The 15,207-nt window shown below is 35.3% G+C and overlaps 1 pseudogene; it reads left to right on the top strand.

Annotated features, from left to right (window-relative positions):
• LOC140171213 (uncharacterized) overlaps nucleotides 1-6,894 on the top strand; it is an 87,203-nt pseudogene extending 80,309 nt beyond the window's left edge.
• The last annotated feature ends 8,313 nt before the right edge of the window (nucleotides 6,895-15,207 follow it).

The following is a 15,207-nucleotide window of genomic DNA, read 5'->3' as shown; positions in this document are numbered from 1 at the left end:
GGAAAAGATTGTTACAAGGTTGTCTGAAATCTTTCCCTCTTTCTTTTTCATATCTCTTTCTCTTCTCTTTTTGTCTTCCGCTTTGTCTCTGCTCTAAGTGGGTTGCAGTGTTGCATTCCGGAAAGAAAAGATGGATTTCACAAGATGCTGGAGTCATTAGCAACAACATAATTACTACCTGTATCAGTGTGCATTATAATCATTTAATGTCGCAACTGTCTGCATGGGCTTTCCATGTTCACCAGTCAGGAGACAACAGAATTTGTCAAAGCTTTGTTGCTTTGATTTGTGAAAATTATAAATTCACTAAATTAAATTTTCTACATGTAGCACTCACCGAAATTGGCTATGAAATTTTTAATAAAAAAACTACTTATTTACTTGTTGCGATATTTGACAGACTACATGTAGTCATGTATGCATGATTTTATAATTTGACTGTTGATGCTGCTTGGGAAATAACAAAATTTTACTTTGTGTTGTGCGCTATAAAATTATAGAAACTCTTTGCAACTTCTATCAAGATTGCAAAATGAAGAAAAACTAAATTATATGAAATTTGAGTTGAATAACACCTGACAAAATGATCAAATTCCATATTTTAATATTTTTTACTGTAGTTCTATGCACACTGGATCTTCAGGGTTGATATGATATCAGAAATATATCATACATTGGATGTTGTATAGACATGATAGAAAACAGTATTTTATAACTTAATATATATTACAAACAATTTGAAAAAACAAATGATTATGAGCACCTGCATAAGATAAATTGAGATAAAATAATGCAATAGAAGCTCTCCAATGCAAGGTTTAGTAAATATACAGTAACCGTACACATGATATAATGTAATAAACACTCCCAAAACACCTAAAAACATTCTCAGGTTCTGTGCATCTCATTGCTGAATTCCTGCGGTAGATGAAATCAAATGTCAATGAATCGTGGTGAAGTAAAATATCTAAATCTCTGGAGCCTCATCCAGAATGGGCGAGGCACTCGCTATATTTTACTAACAGCTATGCATAGTGCAGTAATCATGTTTAAATATTGCTTTTTTTTAAATCACAGAATTTGAAATATGTGTATTTTTGAAATCTGCATAAAAATGCATTCATATGAGGCAAGCCCTTTTATACTTGGGGTAAAATAATGCTAAATCGGTCGTTTCAGGTGTAGTGGACATAATACTTATAGAGTAGAAGGTATGAAGATGAAGCATAGAAAGCCCGGGCATAGAAGAACATTATATCATGCATCCTATATGTAGTTGCTGCTGTCATCATTCAAGCCCTGGCATGAATACTGGCTTGAATTATGAACGAGCAGGTGATTGGCAAAACATGTCATAATTCTAGCCACATTTAGGTGGATGGGAGTGTTTCATGTTTTCTCATGAATTCCAATAACTGGATATGTTCTGATTTTAAAAGTTGATGATCTCTGCATATTTGACAAGTTTGTTTGATAAAATGTTAAATGAAAAATGACTTCCAATTGTGGTTCAGACTTCAGAGTGGTTATTATTTTTACTGAAAGTGTATTTTGAAACGCAAAAAAATACCAAAACAGATAACCATAATTCTTATACCTTATAGGTCAACATTTTTTATGATCAATGGATTTTTTTTCTGACGAACCCACAAAATTAGTGAATTAGCTATTGACTCTCTTGCCTATTGTCAATTATGAATAATGAGCTGTTTTAGATTTTATTCTTTGCGTTTCGTGTCAAGGATTGTAAACTATTTATGCGGTTTGTGTTTGTCATTTGTTGGACCATTTATTAATTACAGGTTGTTGAAAGGTTTCTGTTGCAGAGAGTGCCAAGATTCTCATTATCTACACCAACTAGACCCTATTATCTATACCGACACAATAGTGTCTGTCTGTCCCATAAATTCTGTTGATAGGTACGGTACGTTTAATAATCAAAATAATCCAAATAATTTTCTTAGATCTAGAAAGAGCAATTCAATTTTAATTTAGCAAAATATGTGGATTAAAAAATGCTGTTGCTGACATAGTTTGGATCTCATTGGCATAGCCAGTGGATACAAAGTGTGTGATGAACAGGAATTTAAAATTAAATTGGGATTGCAAAAAGATGAATATTATAAATGTCTTCATGGACTACTCTTGTATTAAAGTATTTTTGAGCAGGAACCGGACGAAAATATCATGTTGCAACGGTGAAGAACAGGTTGGCTACCTCCCCGAGTTCAAAACATATTAGACAACATTAGGTTAACAAACTTGAAAATAATGATGTCAATTTGGTGCCGTTCGCATTCACGTTCGTTCAATTAATGCCGTCTATTTTCTCGCTTGCTCTCACTCTTGCTCACTCTGCATAAAGATGCACTGCTCTCTCATTTTGAAAATTGATGAAACCGGAGTCACTGGACATACGGAGGACTTTCTGCTTTCAATTTCAGAAAACAAATAGCACTCTCATTTATATTTTGTTTACTGATGGCTCAAATTTTGCAGCCAAATATCTCGCTGTAGAACTAAAATCAATAACACAGGACATAGCTCTGCTTTCAATTAAACAAATATGGCACTCGGATTCACCCTGCCCATTATTAATAGCTTGTTGTGGAATCACTTTAGTAATCAAGTTAATTGTACAAAGTCATTTCCCCAGCTTTTAGCTGGCCTTCACCATGACTTTAAATGGATTATGAGAAATAAAGAATGATCAAACCTTCATACTATTAATTGTGATTTGGATTTATAATGACAAGACGCATTATAATGAATGGCATAGCCGTAGTATTATGGAATAAATTAAAAAATTTAGGTTTATATGGCAAATTTACTGTAGCATGATGTAAAGGCGTGATATGTTAAATAATTTATCGATAAATCACAAATAAAATATTTAAAAACATATTGCAGTAATGTAGCTCATAATTCATAGTTTTCAAACCCCAGCCTTTTTATAAATGGGGTTCTAAAATATTCAATACCCTTGTAATAAATTATGTGTATTTGTACTAATCATGCCAAATACTTGTTTAGTTTTACACAGCATGCATGAACTTGAATGCTAATAAAATGTTGAAAAAGGCTTCAAAATAATTAATCGTTACAATTCTACTAAAATATTCAGTGGCTTTCAAAATTCAATTTTAATGTCATTTACTCAACCCCACCCTCGCGCTCCACTGATCAATCTTGTTATTATGCCTATAACAAACGGAATTCAGCTCACAATTATTATTGATATGCTCTCATTTATAATGGAAGTAAACGAACCCTGATTAAATATTCAATATGGGTGACAGATGCACTGATATTATTCATCTCAGTCAACCAGCCTGGGATTCATTTACATTTTTCTACCATGAATAATTGTTTAGTCACTGTGCTTAACACATAGTACATTATAATAAATTAATCAAATATTATTCCCTGTAGGTGTGAATAATGAATAATTTAAAGAACTAGGATCATGATAGCTGAGAATCTCTCTTTATATACAAGCTTGTGATCAATCCCCTAGGATCAACCCAGTGTTTACATCTACCCAGTATTATTCCGGTACCATTAGCGTAATTTATTCAGGGTGTATGCCTGCACCCCTATACAAATAGTGGTTGAGTCCAGATCCTTAATGCTTTTTCCTGTCTGTTCTTATATCCATTTTACAGGTCATTCAGTCACTGTGTTCGCTACATACACACACACAGGAACCACACACACACAGATTGAGCAGACTCAACACTAGTGGCTACGGAGTGTGTATAGACTCTGGGATATGCTGCGAATAGTACTGTCTACTGCACATAGGATTTATACAGTGTGAAGGTTTTTTCCTCATTGCCGAGCATATGCTTATCTGTTGTGGAGATACAGATACATTACCTTGTGGATTTAAATGCTGTTGTAAATCATCAAAAATACTTGATCAAGGAGTTCTGTGTAAGCTGGCATTATGGTGATTGTATTGTTCCGATTGATCGCCTCGGCATGAGCAAATTTCTACCATATTATAGTGGAAAACATTGTGTTATTATGAGCAAGGATTCTGTTTGCAGCCCAAACTGTTGAATTCACTGATATTGTGGATGTTCATTTCTTCTGAGGAGTTCCAACAAATCGAAATATATACACAGCATATATATTGATACAAAAGTGCAAAACGGCAGATTTGTGTTCTGACTAACAAGCCATAGATTATGGCTTCTAATTTTCTTACTCGGCTGTTAAAGAGGACTGGGTCCTCTAGCGGCCGCATATAGATCTCACGCCCTGTACACTAGCTCTTAAATGAGCCAGATAATTGTACAGGGCAACTGTCTATACATGAACCATGGCGTAAGAATAGGAAGAAACCCAAATGTGTTTATGCCTGCTTGTACACTAATGACTCAAGTCCCTTTATTGCATGGTATACGGACAAAGCCAAGAAGAAACCAAGAGGATTCTTTAATTTGCGTGGTGGCAAAATTGCACCGGTTGGAGAATATAGCTTTCAGATTGCATTCAGTGGTACAAACAATAACAATGTGTATAAATTTAACACAGAATGCTGGGAGAAAAAGAAGAATGGTTATACTAAGCCGAGAAGAAAGTGGGAAAGAGATTCAAATGCCTGCTCTTAATGCCGTTAGTGGCGTGATACGTCAAAGCAAGACGATTTAGCTGTTGCTAACAAAACACATCCGAACAGACCAGCATGGAAGAGTCACAGAAGAACATTAAGTGCTGGTTCTCCATCACCGAACCTTGCTAGGTGTCAAGTACAATTACAACGAAGTCGTAGTCAACCCCACATACAAAAAGGAAAACTTGTAAAGAAGCGACCAACATTATTAGAGAAACAACGAACTGTAGGACAGACAATTCAGAGAGGCGACTGGTTTATTCGTTCACCAGAAGTCTGTCGAAGTTGAACTTTGAAAATGCAGAGGAGCCTAACAAGGTTTGATAAGAAATGAAATGTTCAAAACCCACGAAAAAAAGAATCTAGAGGCTATTTTCTTATGTTTTTAATGATGTTAGTAACACGTTATTCCTACAATCATTTTTCTACAAGGTATGCTGATGTTTTAGTCCAACTCCTTGTAACTTAACAAACATCTTCAAGTATCAATTATCTCCTTGCCGCACATTCCAATCAGCGAGATGCATAAGTTACAACTAGTCTTTTGAAACAACCTGCAGACATTAAGTGCTCATTATGGATGATACAACGACAATTTTGATATTGCTGTTTTTCCATAAAAGACATTTAGTTATGCATGTTATTAAGGATGCAGCAACAAACTTTAAATTACTTATTTAAGTAAACAATAAGCATTTGGAAGCTAGTAAAAGAGTAATTTGCCATGGAAGTATTAAGTATAATCAGATTATCAGTAAGTCAACTGGATTACACTTTTAAGTCCCGAACCATGATCAAAATGATCACTACACAAAGATTTCTGCACTTACTATCATTCCAAAAGGGTGTGATCCAGTTACCAGGGAATTACATAACCACTTCATTGACGAATAGAGTTTAAATTTAAGTAGTCAAATATCCTTTGGTCAAACATAAAGTTAAATTCAAATTAGAAAGTGAGAGTTGCTTCTGAAACTGCAACTTCAAGTAGTCTCTGATTCAAATTAGTCTTTTGAATTGCATGCTAGTAGTAAAACAAGGAGTTGGACTATAAAATTAGCAAAACAGAATCTTGATTATAACATGATGGACCAATTGTTTTTATTGGTAAAAATATTCACCTCTCTTGATTCCGGCAGAAAGGTTGGATCACATGAACATGTTTGTGTCTCTTGTCACTGTATACTTTGATCAGCTCGTAATCAGCGGGCCTTATAACATCGCGGATTAATATCAAAATGCTTTATTTTGAGAATTTTCTTGTGACATATCGCAACAAGCATCACAATTAATTATTAATTCAAGTCTTATACTTTGTCTACTTTCTTTAACACTACAAAATATGGACCAGAGGTCAACTAATACGACTCTTTAATGTGGGTCTACTTTTGGAGGCGTAGTGGTATAAAGCCTAATATTTCCCGCCTATTACAAGCTGATCAAACTATCTATAGGTGCTCTAAGATGTGAGATTTGTATTTAATTTTTGTGTCAGAAATGGTAAAATATACTTCCAATTCCAAATATTTATTATTGTCAAATCAGTTGTAAAGAATGTTACAGTAATTATTAATGTGAAAAAGAACAATTTTATGATTGTTTTTTCATAAATTTATGTTTTTGAATTCATTCATCTTGCTATGACAAAAATATTTTAAAAACAAGTTTCTTCCAGCAATTTATGCATAAAAATATTGTTGTACTAGATTTCTCCAATGAATATCAAAATGTGGTAAAACTGAACCCCAGAATGAAATGTGCTCCGCTTAGGTACAGGACACAAACATGTTTTTAAAAGTCTGATGCAACCTTTTTGCCTTGACATGAGAGGTGAAAGTTTTTAAAGTAAGCTGACCAATGATTTTGAATTCCTGAAAAAAGTTTTACTGGTGCTTATTTTACGCGATCAAATGACGCATTTTGTCTTTTAACCAATCTCTTTGTATAATAAACACTTTTTAACAATGAAATTTTACTGTAAATTTTGGAGATTTTATGTTAAAATATTGTCTCCTTTCCACAAGTGCTTTACAAAACTTGACAGATCTTGTTGTAATTTTAACTAAAGGCATGTGTATATAGCCTTTTAAGTGCTTGTTGAATTATACCAAATCTTAATGTATGAAAATAATTATAATGTTCTATATATATTTCTGCCAGTATTATTATCAATGCACATACTTCCAATGTTGTATACGTATGTTAATGTTATATAAATCTGTAATGGTGTTGCCATCGTTATTATACCCTCAAAATTGTGTCACATTATCTTGATTTTAATAGTTTATATGTGTTCATTTTCATTTAATCCATTTATCATGTGTAAAGGTACAGTGAAATATATGTTGAAACTTTTCATAAGAACCATCTTATTTGTATGTATGGGATCGAACATGCCATTTAAAGGGAAATTGTACAATTTGGAGGGAAATTCTGCTTCCCCAAAAAAAGAAATAAGACTAGAAAATATGGATTTTTGTTTTTTCAACAGTATCTAATTTGAGTACCAAGAATTTCTGAAATTTCATCCTGTAAAACAGACTTTTGGGGTTATAAATGCTAGATACAAATTCAAACTCATCATTTATATGATAATGGCATTGGCATGGCTGATGCTATACACCTTGATGAATGAAGAAACTAGATGATATACTTCTAAAAACTGTATTCACTGTATCTTTAAACTATTTAATTACATCAATCAGTTTACTCCTCGCTTGCTCTCTTTTCCATGATATGGCCGATTCCATCATGTAAAGACTGAATCTATTTTTACTTTCAAAATTCAATGCTTGTTTGCGCCTCGGTTCATGTTGTTGCATAATTCAAGATGCTTTGGAAAAGCATGTCGGCTCCTGTTTGGATGTGAATTTTGAAAGAGAATTCAAAGTTATGTACTACAAAGTAGCCGCTTCTATTTCCCGAGTGAATTGCAAACAATTTTGGATATTATGTTGTTTGTTTAAACAATTTAATGGTAACATGTATTCAGATTATTCAAAAAACTCCTTTTAAGAGTCATCGAAGCTAGGCTTACTTGTGTAAGGTGTTGGCGTCAGTCATACATGAAAAGATGGTCATACCAGCCTGTCTTGTTGCAATGTTTCTTCAGGTTCAACACTCACAGCAAATAATTGAATTTTGAATCATAAAAAAGGGGAATAAAACCAACCTACATAATACAGTAGTCAGTGCACGCTTGCAACACCTTTTCCTTAGTTCCCTACACCTTTATATTCATGTGAAGTTTCAAACTCCGATGCAAACACACAAAAACCAGTTTATATTTCAGGATAACTTGATCAAAGAAATGCACACACCGAACACATCCCCACAGACAAGCATGCAAATTGGATATAATTTTCCCCTTTATTTTGTTTCTTCAGTTTCCAATCTGCAAGGTGTGTATGTACAACTGTGGATAAGTGTTTTACCCTTTCAGTCTCAATAAATACCTATGCATACTGCATTCAAGACTTAAATAGTACTTCATGAATACATTATGCCAAAGTGCTCTGCACCTCAGCAGGCACTTAACCCAAAAGGGGTTCCAAATTGAATGAAATCAAATTTGCACCGAGTGAATGATGCTTTTATGCATCAAATTGTACTATTCTTACACTGATTAATCTATTTCACTTTCCATTTCCATTTCAATATAAATGTAGCACAAAACCGGGAGAATGAAAAATGTGATATATAGACTGATGGGTTGAAATGATACAGGAGAGTAGGGAGGGAAACAAATCAGTCCCATCCATATTTGGAAATATCAAAGTCGCATTGGGTTTCAGGTTCGTTTCAAATTCCACTTGAAGAAAAAAGAAATAGGCCTGGCTGTACTTTGTCAGCGCAGCAAAGCTATTAAAAATAAATTACCATCTGTGGCAGAATATGATCACTGTGTCAACTTGATGCATCATTAATGTACATCTCCACTGCTACCACAACTCGCCATCAGAAAACACTCCAGATCTATATGCAATTAGCCAAAGGCTTTCTTTTAGTCTTTTTGATTAAAAAGGGATTTAAGAAGTACTACATGTACTTGAGCTGAACTTGTTACTTGTATCCATAACCCAATTATCCGGCTCTATCTATCTATCCTTATTTTCAGATTTCAAGCAGTATTTTATATCACCAATATACATCTCACAGTTTGCTATGGGCACTTACTCTAGATCTTATTAGTCATTTAGTGATGGATTAATCTTGGATGTTTTTATTATTACACAGCTTACTGGTTTGAAATTCAACATGTTACTTGTGCCCACTGTCCCGTATTGGGCCAGTTGTCATTATAATAAAGAAAACCGCATCTTACTGACGTTCACGGCAGATGACAGCCAGCCATTGAACAAGCCAGCCAAGTCAAGTAACGCATGGCTTCTTTCGTTCATTCACGTGCTGCCCAAGACAAGATTACTTTAGATGTAGTTTAGCACAGTGGCTGAGACTGAGACAGTTGTTTTTATAGAGCAGACAATGCCAACGGCCAGAGTAATATTTTACAACACTTTTGATTGAGGCTTCACTCTTTTTTAATATTCCGTCCAAATAATAATGTAAACATTTCTGTTAAACCTATAAAAGCTAAACATTCTCTATCATAAATCCATTACATGAAGCAAGTCTTGATTTAGTTTCAAGCTGATATAAACAATCATGCGAAATAATCCCAACCCCAATTTGTTAACTTATGCATTTTTAATAACGACTTTCTCGTTGAGAGATTTTTGTGCAAGTATATGATGTTAAAATCTGTCATTGGTAAGATTGAATTGCACAGTAAGAAGGTGTCAAGTATATTAAAAACTGGTTCTCTCACCAGTTGATGAATGCAGCCTGAGATATAATAGTAAACCATTTTTCACAATTTATATTAATAATTCAATACATGTGTTGACAGTTTTTAAAAAGCAATTTTTGACTTGTATTACAATTTGACACTAGGATCTTACACATACTCATCCATTGGTACACAGTCCTTTGACCTCAATAGGCTTCTACATGCATAGAATGACCTTTGAGTGTATTGGGTACTAAAACTCATACTCTGTAATTTGAAGTCAGATTTTGAGCCATGATTGTTAAATGGCTTATGATGAACTGTGCCTTGAGAAGTGAGATCATTTTAATTCAGACTACATGTAAGAATGATCAGTGATGATGAGATCTGTGTCAACCTGAGTTACAAGTGAACTAATCGTGTTACAAATTCCTGCATGTATGGGGATGTTTTGTAATCTGGAGGGTGTAAACATCCGTTGTTTAAATATGAAGCACTTTCTACTCTTTATACTACATAAAATTCTTTTGCTATGTCACCACCCACTCTGGTCACCACCTTCCAAACTAAACCCAACTTGACTTGCACATTGTGCCGCATGCTGGAACCACCATACATGCTTATTGCTCAACATTTTAAATTTGCCCCTTTATGTCAAGGATACTATTTACAAATTTGTGTACAGATTTGATTTGATAAAGTCTCAATTTCTGACAGATGCCCTCTGAAACTGAAACCAAACTGGGTAGAAAATTATGTAAAAAAATTCACTCTCCTGACTGGGTATACTTCCCCAGATTAGCAGACATGAGTGGGAGACTTCAGCCCATCCTTTTAAGGGATGAAAAAAGAAAACCCTGTTCTACGGACCCGACCGACCCAGATTTTACAAGAATTGGGAAACAAATTTTTCTTGTACAAATGAATGCTGACCCAAATTTCGAAAATATCGGGAGCAAAATTTTATTTTTTTTTGGTTTTCCCCAAATTGCAAAATATTTACAGATTTGGGTGATTTTGGGGGTCATTTTCTAAACAAACTAAAAACACAACCAACCCTACTTGGTCGGTCCGCCCGTAGAATAGGGTTTTTTTTCTCATCACCTTAGTAATACGTAAGAAAATTTCAATTTTCTTGTGCTAATCCCATGTTGGCTGGATCTCTCCCTAGACTATTGCACATAATAGTATTGGTGTGACAACAGTGTTGTCAAACCCCGCACTGTCATCACGATGCTGATACATGTTATTAATCACAACAGTTAGTCGGCCCGTCCATCCTCGATACGAGCCCGGGCCTGCTGCTTGTAATGAGCTACTGAAATAATACGTGATACATCCATGCATGCAGCATGCTAGATATTGACTGTGTATAATAATACAGCAATTGGACTAGTCATGTTATCAGTTTAATCCTACTGCTACTACAAGATTCGGGAGGATTACTCGCAAACGGAGTTTTGTTACAAACTAGCATCTTTATTTACTAGCGATTGACGTAGGTGAACATAATGCATTAAATAAGGTTAGGCAGTGGTTGATCAAATAAAGTGGGCTGAAAATCGCTTCTGGTTTTGGATCAGTTTAATTTCTCTTGAATTTCTTGACATCAAATATTTTACACATTTACAGGTGCTCATTTGATCAATCTGAAATTGTACGAGCATTAAGTTTTATTTTGTCGATAGGTGTAAATGTACACAGACATACTGAGAACCATCTGCACGTTTGCTACATTGTACCACAGATATCAACACGTACATCCCCAACATCTGTGATGTTATGAAGCATATAGCAGCAGAACAAACATGCCTGTTGCCTTCCAAACAGTATACTTCAATACTAGTATGTGTCCTTAATAGTTTTAAAAACAATTTCCAATTCAGTGACATGTTTTATCCATGGGTATTTAACATACCTTGCATTCAAAGCATTGTAAAGATTTCACGTTGTGATCATCTTGGGGCATATTTTTCAAACTGGGCTAATTGAATCTTAAGAGTTTGTCATCACTTCAGGAGCTACTGTTAGCACTAGGGTAGAATCGCAAGCAAAAATAGACCAAGGCTACAAAAACCTGCCCGTTTTGTGGTTGCTTTTCTTCTCCATGAGGTCGGTCGATATAGGAGAAAACAAAAAATAAAGTGGTGTTACTGGCGTAGATACTGGGTGCAAAGGAGGAAGAGCAGGGAACAATATTATAACCTTGACAGGGTGCTTTTAACACTCAAATGTAAGGTTTCGATTGGGAATGGCAATTAAATTGTTTTGATTCAACATAGCTCTCTCCCGTGAATATCACCAAGTACCGACTCAATACTTGCATCGCTCTGTGATCAACTTGGATCAATAATGGCGGCTGCATTGTGACAGTGAGAATAGCTCCATGTAGCATTAGTAATAAATATCTAGTTAATTGAAGGTACACATTTCAATTGAATGTTATTAACATCGTTAGCCTAATGAAGGAGGTGGTAATTATGCAGGTGCAAATAGGATGATGCAGTACTAAGTATTAATCCACAGACCCACAGCCACACAGATTATGCTGGGCAAAATTTATAGATTTTGTTTTCTTTCAGACATTTTTAAGAGGGGTGCAACCCGTCACTCAGAAGACCCGGTAGTTAGAAGACCCACTATTTAGAAAACCCATTATTCAGAAGGTCTGCTGGTCAAAATTTTCTGAGTAGCAGACTTTCTGAATAGTGGGCTTTTTGTTGAATTTTATGTAAAAGTCCCGCTACTCAGAAAAAAAAATCTGAGTAGCGGGCCTTCTGTTGAACAGGATTTCTGATTAGCGGGTCTTCTGGTTAGCGTGTCATTTTAAATGAAAAAAAAAAAAAAAAAAAAAACTACAACAGCAAAACTGCGAATTTTATCAACGATCAAAACATTTTGGAGGAAAATAAAAAATGGAGAAAACTTGGACAAAGGAAGCAAATTAGCAGACAACAGACAAGGTTACATACAGGATTCCCATGCATAGCCATCATTCACCAGCCGTCCCATACAGGATTCAACAGGGTTTAAAATTGCCATCCTGTGGTTTATAAGGAAGGGGACAAGGACCCTAAAATAGACCTAAGCATCTAAATTTAGCATGAAGCATTATAAGCTTACTTTACCCACAAAAGAATGGAACGGAAGAAGTGAATTTATTCTTGGTGTACATAGTGCACGTTTTGTTGTTGTTTTACAGTAAATACAGAAGTTGGTAGTTTACTTAGTGTGTTTATAGGTTACAGCCATATACAGCATGTTTCCTTGTGGTTTGTAAACCAGGGTATAGTCATGGATAGGACTGAATATTTGACAGCGATCTTAAAATATTCAACTTTAAAAAGAAATAGGACAGTTGGTCTGAAAACCTTAGATTGTGTTTTTCAAGAAAGCAAAACCCTTTTGTATTGTAATCACCATCCATCAATTAGATGACAACTTTAATGTTATCTTTTGTTCAAATCTTATAATTACACAGATTACCCTTACTGTACAAAACCTGAGGGAAATTAAGCTGAAATTATTCAAATTTGACCACAAATTTACAATATTAAGGTCAGATTTGAGCCCATTGAGATGATCATTAGCGATTTTTGATGGCGTCGAATTAATGAGAATTGGTGTCTTGACTACATTGGCCTCGTTACAGACGGACACATCTGAGCTGAAAGAAGGTAATTAAATAAATTTCACTAGCGCATGTCTGCCGTCCGCTAACGTTACCCCTGCTACATAATATATGGATACTGAATTATCAGTAATGGTGGTTTAACATGGTGGCGTACGTGATGTGAATAGATGTAAGTCCGTTGATATTAGAATCGTTCAAGCACGATGTCGGAGACGGGATTAGTTCATATTAACCTTGGAGATATGCATGTTGCTTGTGACCGCGATGTTACAATAACAATTGAGGAACAAAGATTGGAGCAAGGAATAATGCATAAATGCGTATTTTACATGCGGTTGGTTTTGAGGTAAAAAGCTACATAATTGAACTATAAAATAGTGCTTGTTTGCTACTGAATATAATATCACAGCCAATTTAGTTCCAATATGCAAAACAAGAGTGAACCAATAGCATTAATTTAATTAATGTACTCCTATTTTGCCTCCATTTTCCTTTATAACAAATTTGCTAGTTCTCACATTATGACTGTGAAAAAATTATTTGTATATAAAACAATAGCTGCAATCTGTACTGAATGAAATTGATCACAATCAGTGGCATGGACAATGAGCATTGTTATGTGCAGAGCCAAGGGTATCACATTTTGTGAAATGTCCCATCAGGGGTACGATTAGACTTTTCATGTGCTGGCAATACTGCATGCATGCAATAAGAATTGTGCAAATCGTGTAGGGGTGTGGTGCAGGCTGTATGACCCACAGAGAAGAATTTGTCTTTGTAAGAAAAGGAAAATGAAAACAATATTTTTACAAATGTACATTCCTTCATAGGTTGCTAAGATGCATGAACAACAAACTTGTAATACTCCAAATATGCATCAGGATGTAAAAACCCCCAGGGTGGCTTGAATTTCTTGGCATTACAACTGATTAACAGAAATTTAACTTTGTCACTTTCCCATGGAATTATAACCCATTGCCCTGTTTTCATTCAAATTGAAACTAACACATTGAATTCCTGTATTAGTGTGGTTAACACCTACCATGCCAGTAGACGGCAACAGGTTCGATCAATCAACTTTTTTATCCTGTAAAATTTAATACAAGTGAATATTTTACACTTTCGTACCTGTGGTTGATATCTACATATTATAAAATGCATTCAAATGAGTACTAACAGCCCTAGTATTGGGTCAGTAGATTTGAAAAACTTGGACTTCTGTGCATGGTTAAAATTTTATGTTGGCAGCTGAGGTTCTCCATGTGGATTTTATGGCATTGAACTATAGGCCTTGATTGAACCTGGCCATGACTTGGCACACAACTTGGCAGATTTGATCAATCAGGGCTTTTGCTTTTCATCAGTCATAACTTAATAAAATTGATGTGAAGAATGTGTTCACCACTCTTTTTGAGCTACATGCCTGGGCTATGTGTACTACACACTTAAAACTACGGGGTCAAAAAATGACCCAAACGGGGTCATTTTTGACCCCAGCATAGTTATCAACTAAACACCATACCACTAACGGGGTCATTTTGACCCCATTGGTCGGGGTCATTGCAATGACTACGTATTTGGGTCAAATAGTAACCCCATTGGGGTCAAAATATTACCACATTTCGGGGTCAAATGAAATGACCCCTTCAAAAGGGTTGCCTAATTGGGTTACTTAATGACCTCATTTCGGGGTCAAATGAAATGACCCATTTGAAAGGGTTGTTTTATAGGGTTACTCAATAACCACATTTAGGGGTTGTTTGGATTTTTTTAGTAGGCCTATGGTCATGCTGGTCCCACCAGGACATACGTGTGTTTCTGCACAGAGAAAGCATTACATAAACAGCAAACTGCAAAATGCGTCTGTGTATCACACTCACACACAGTCAGTCATCGCCTATGACAGTTCACGTATTATAAGCTTACATGATATAAGCTTATAACAACTGCAGCCAAGACACCAGCCACGACAGCATGAAATTGGAATGAATCTGCGTGCATAGACAAGGGTCTATGCATCCTTGCAGTCTCACTTTTCAACTAACTTTTCATATTCCATCATGCAGACAAGCACACACGACAATCCGCTGAGCTGCACAATCAGAACAAATATGGCGCTGATGTGACCACGTGAGCCGATGCACACCGTGTGTGCAAATAGTT

Source organism: Amphiura filiformis, chromosome 15 (genome assembly GCF_039555335.1).
Source record: "Amphiura filiformis chromosome 15, Afil_fr2py, whole genome shotgun sequence".
NCBI lineage: Eukaryota > Metazoa > Echinodermata > Ophiuroidea > Amphilepidida > Amphiuridae > Amphiura > Amphiura filiformis.
The sequence above is the reverse complement of the archived record's forward strand: the minus strand, read 5'-3'. Positions and strand labels throughout refer to the sequence as shown.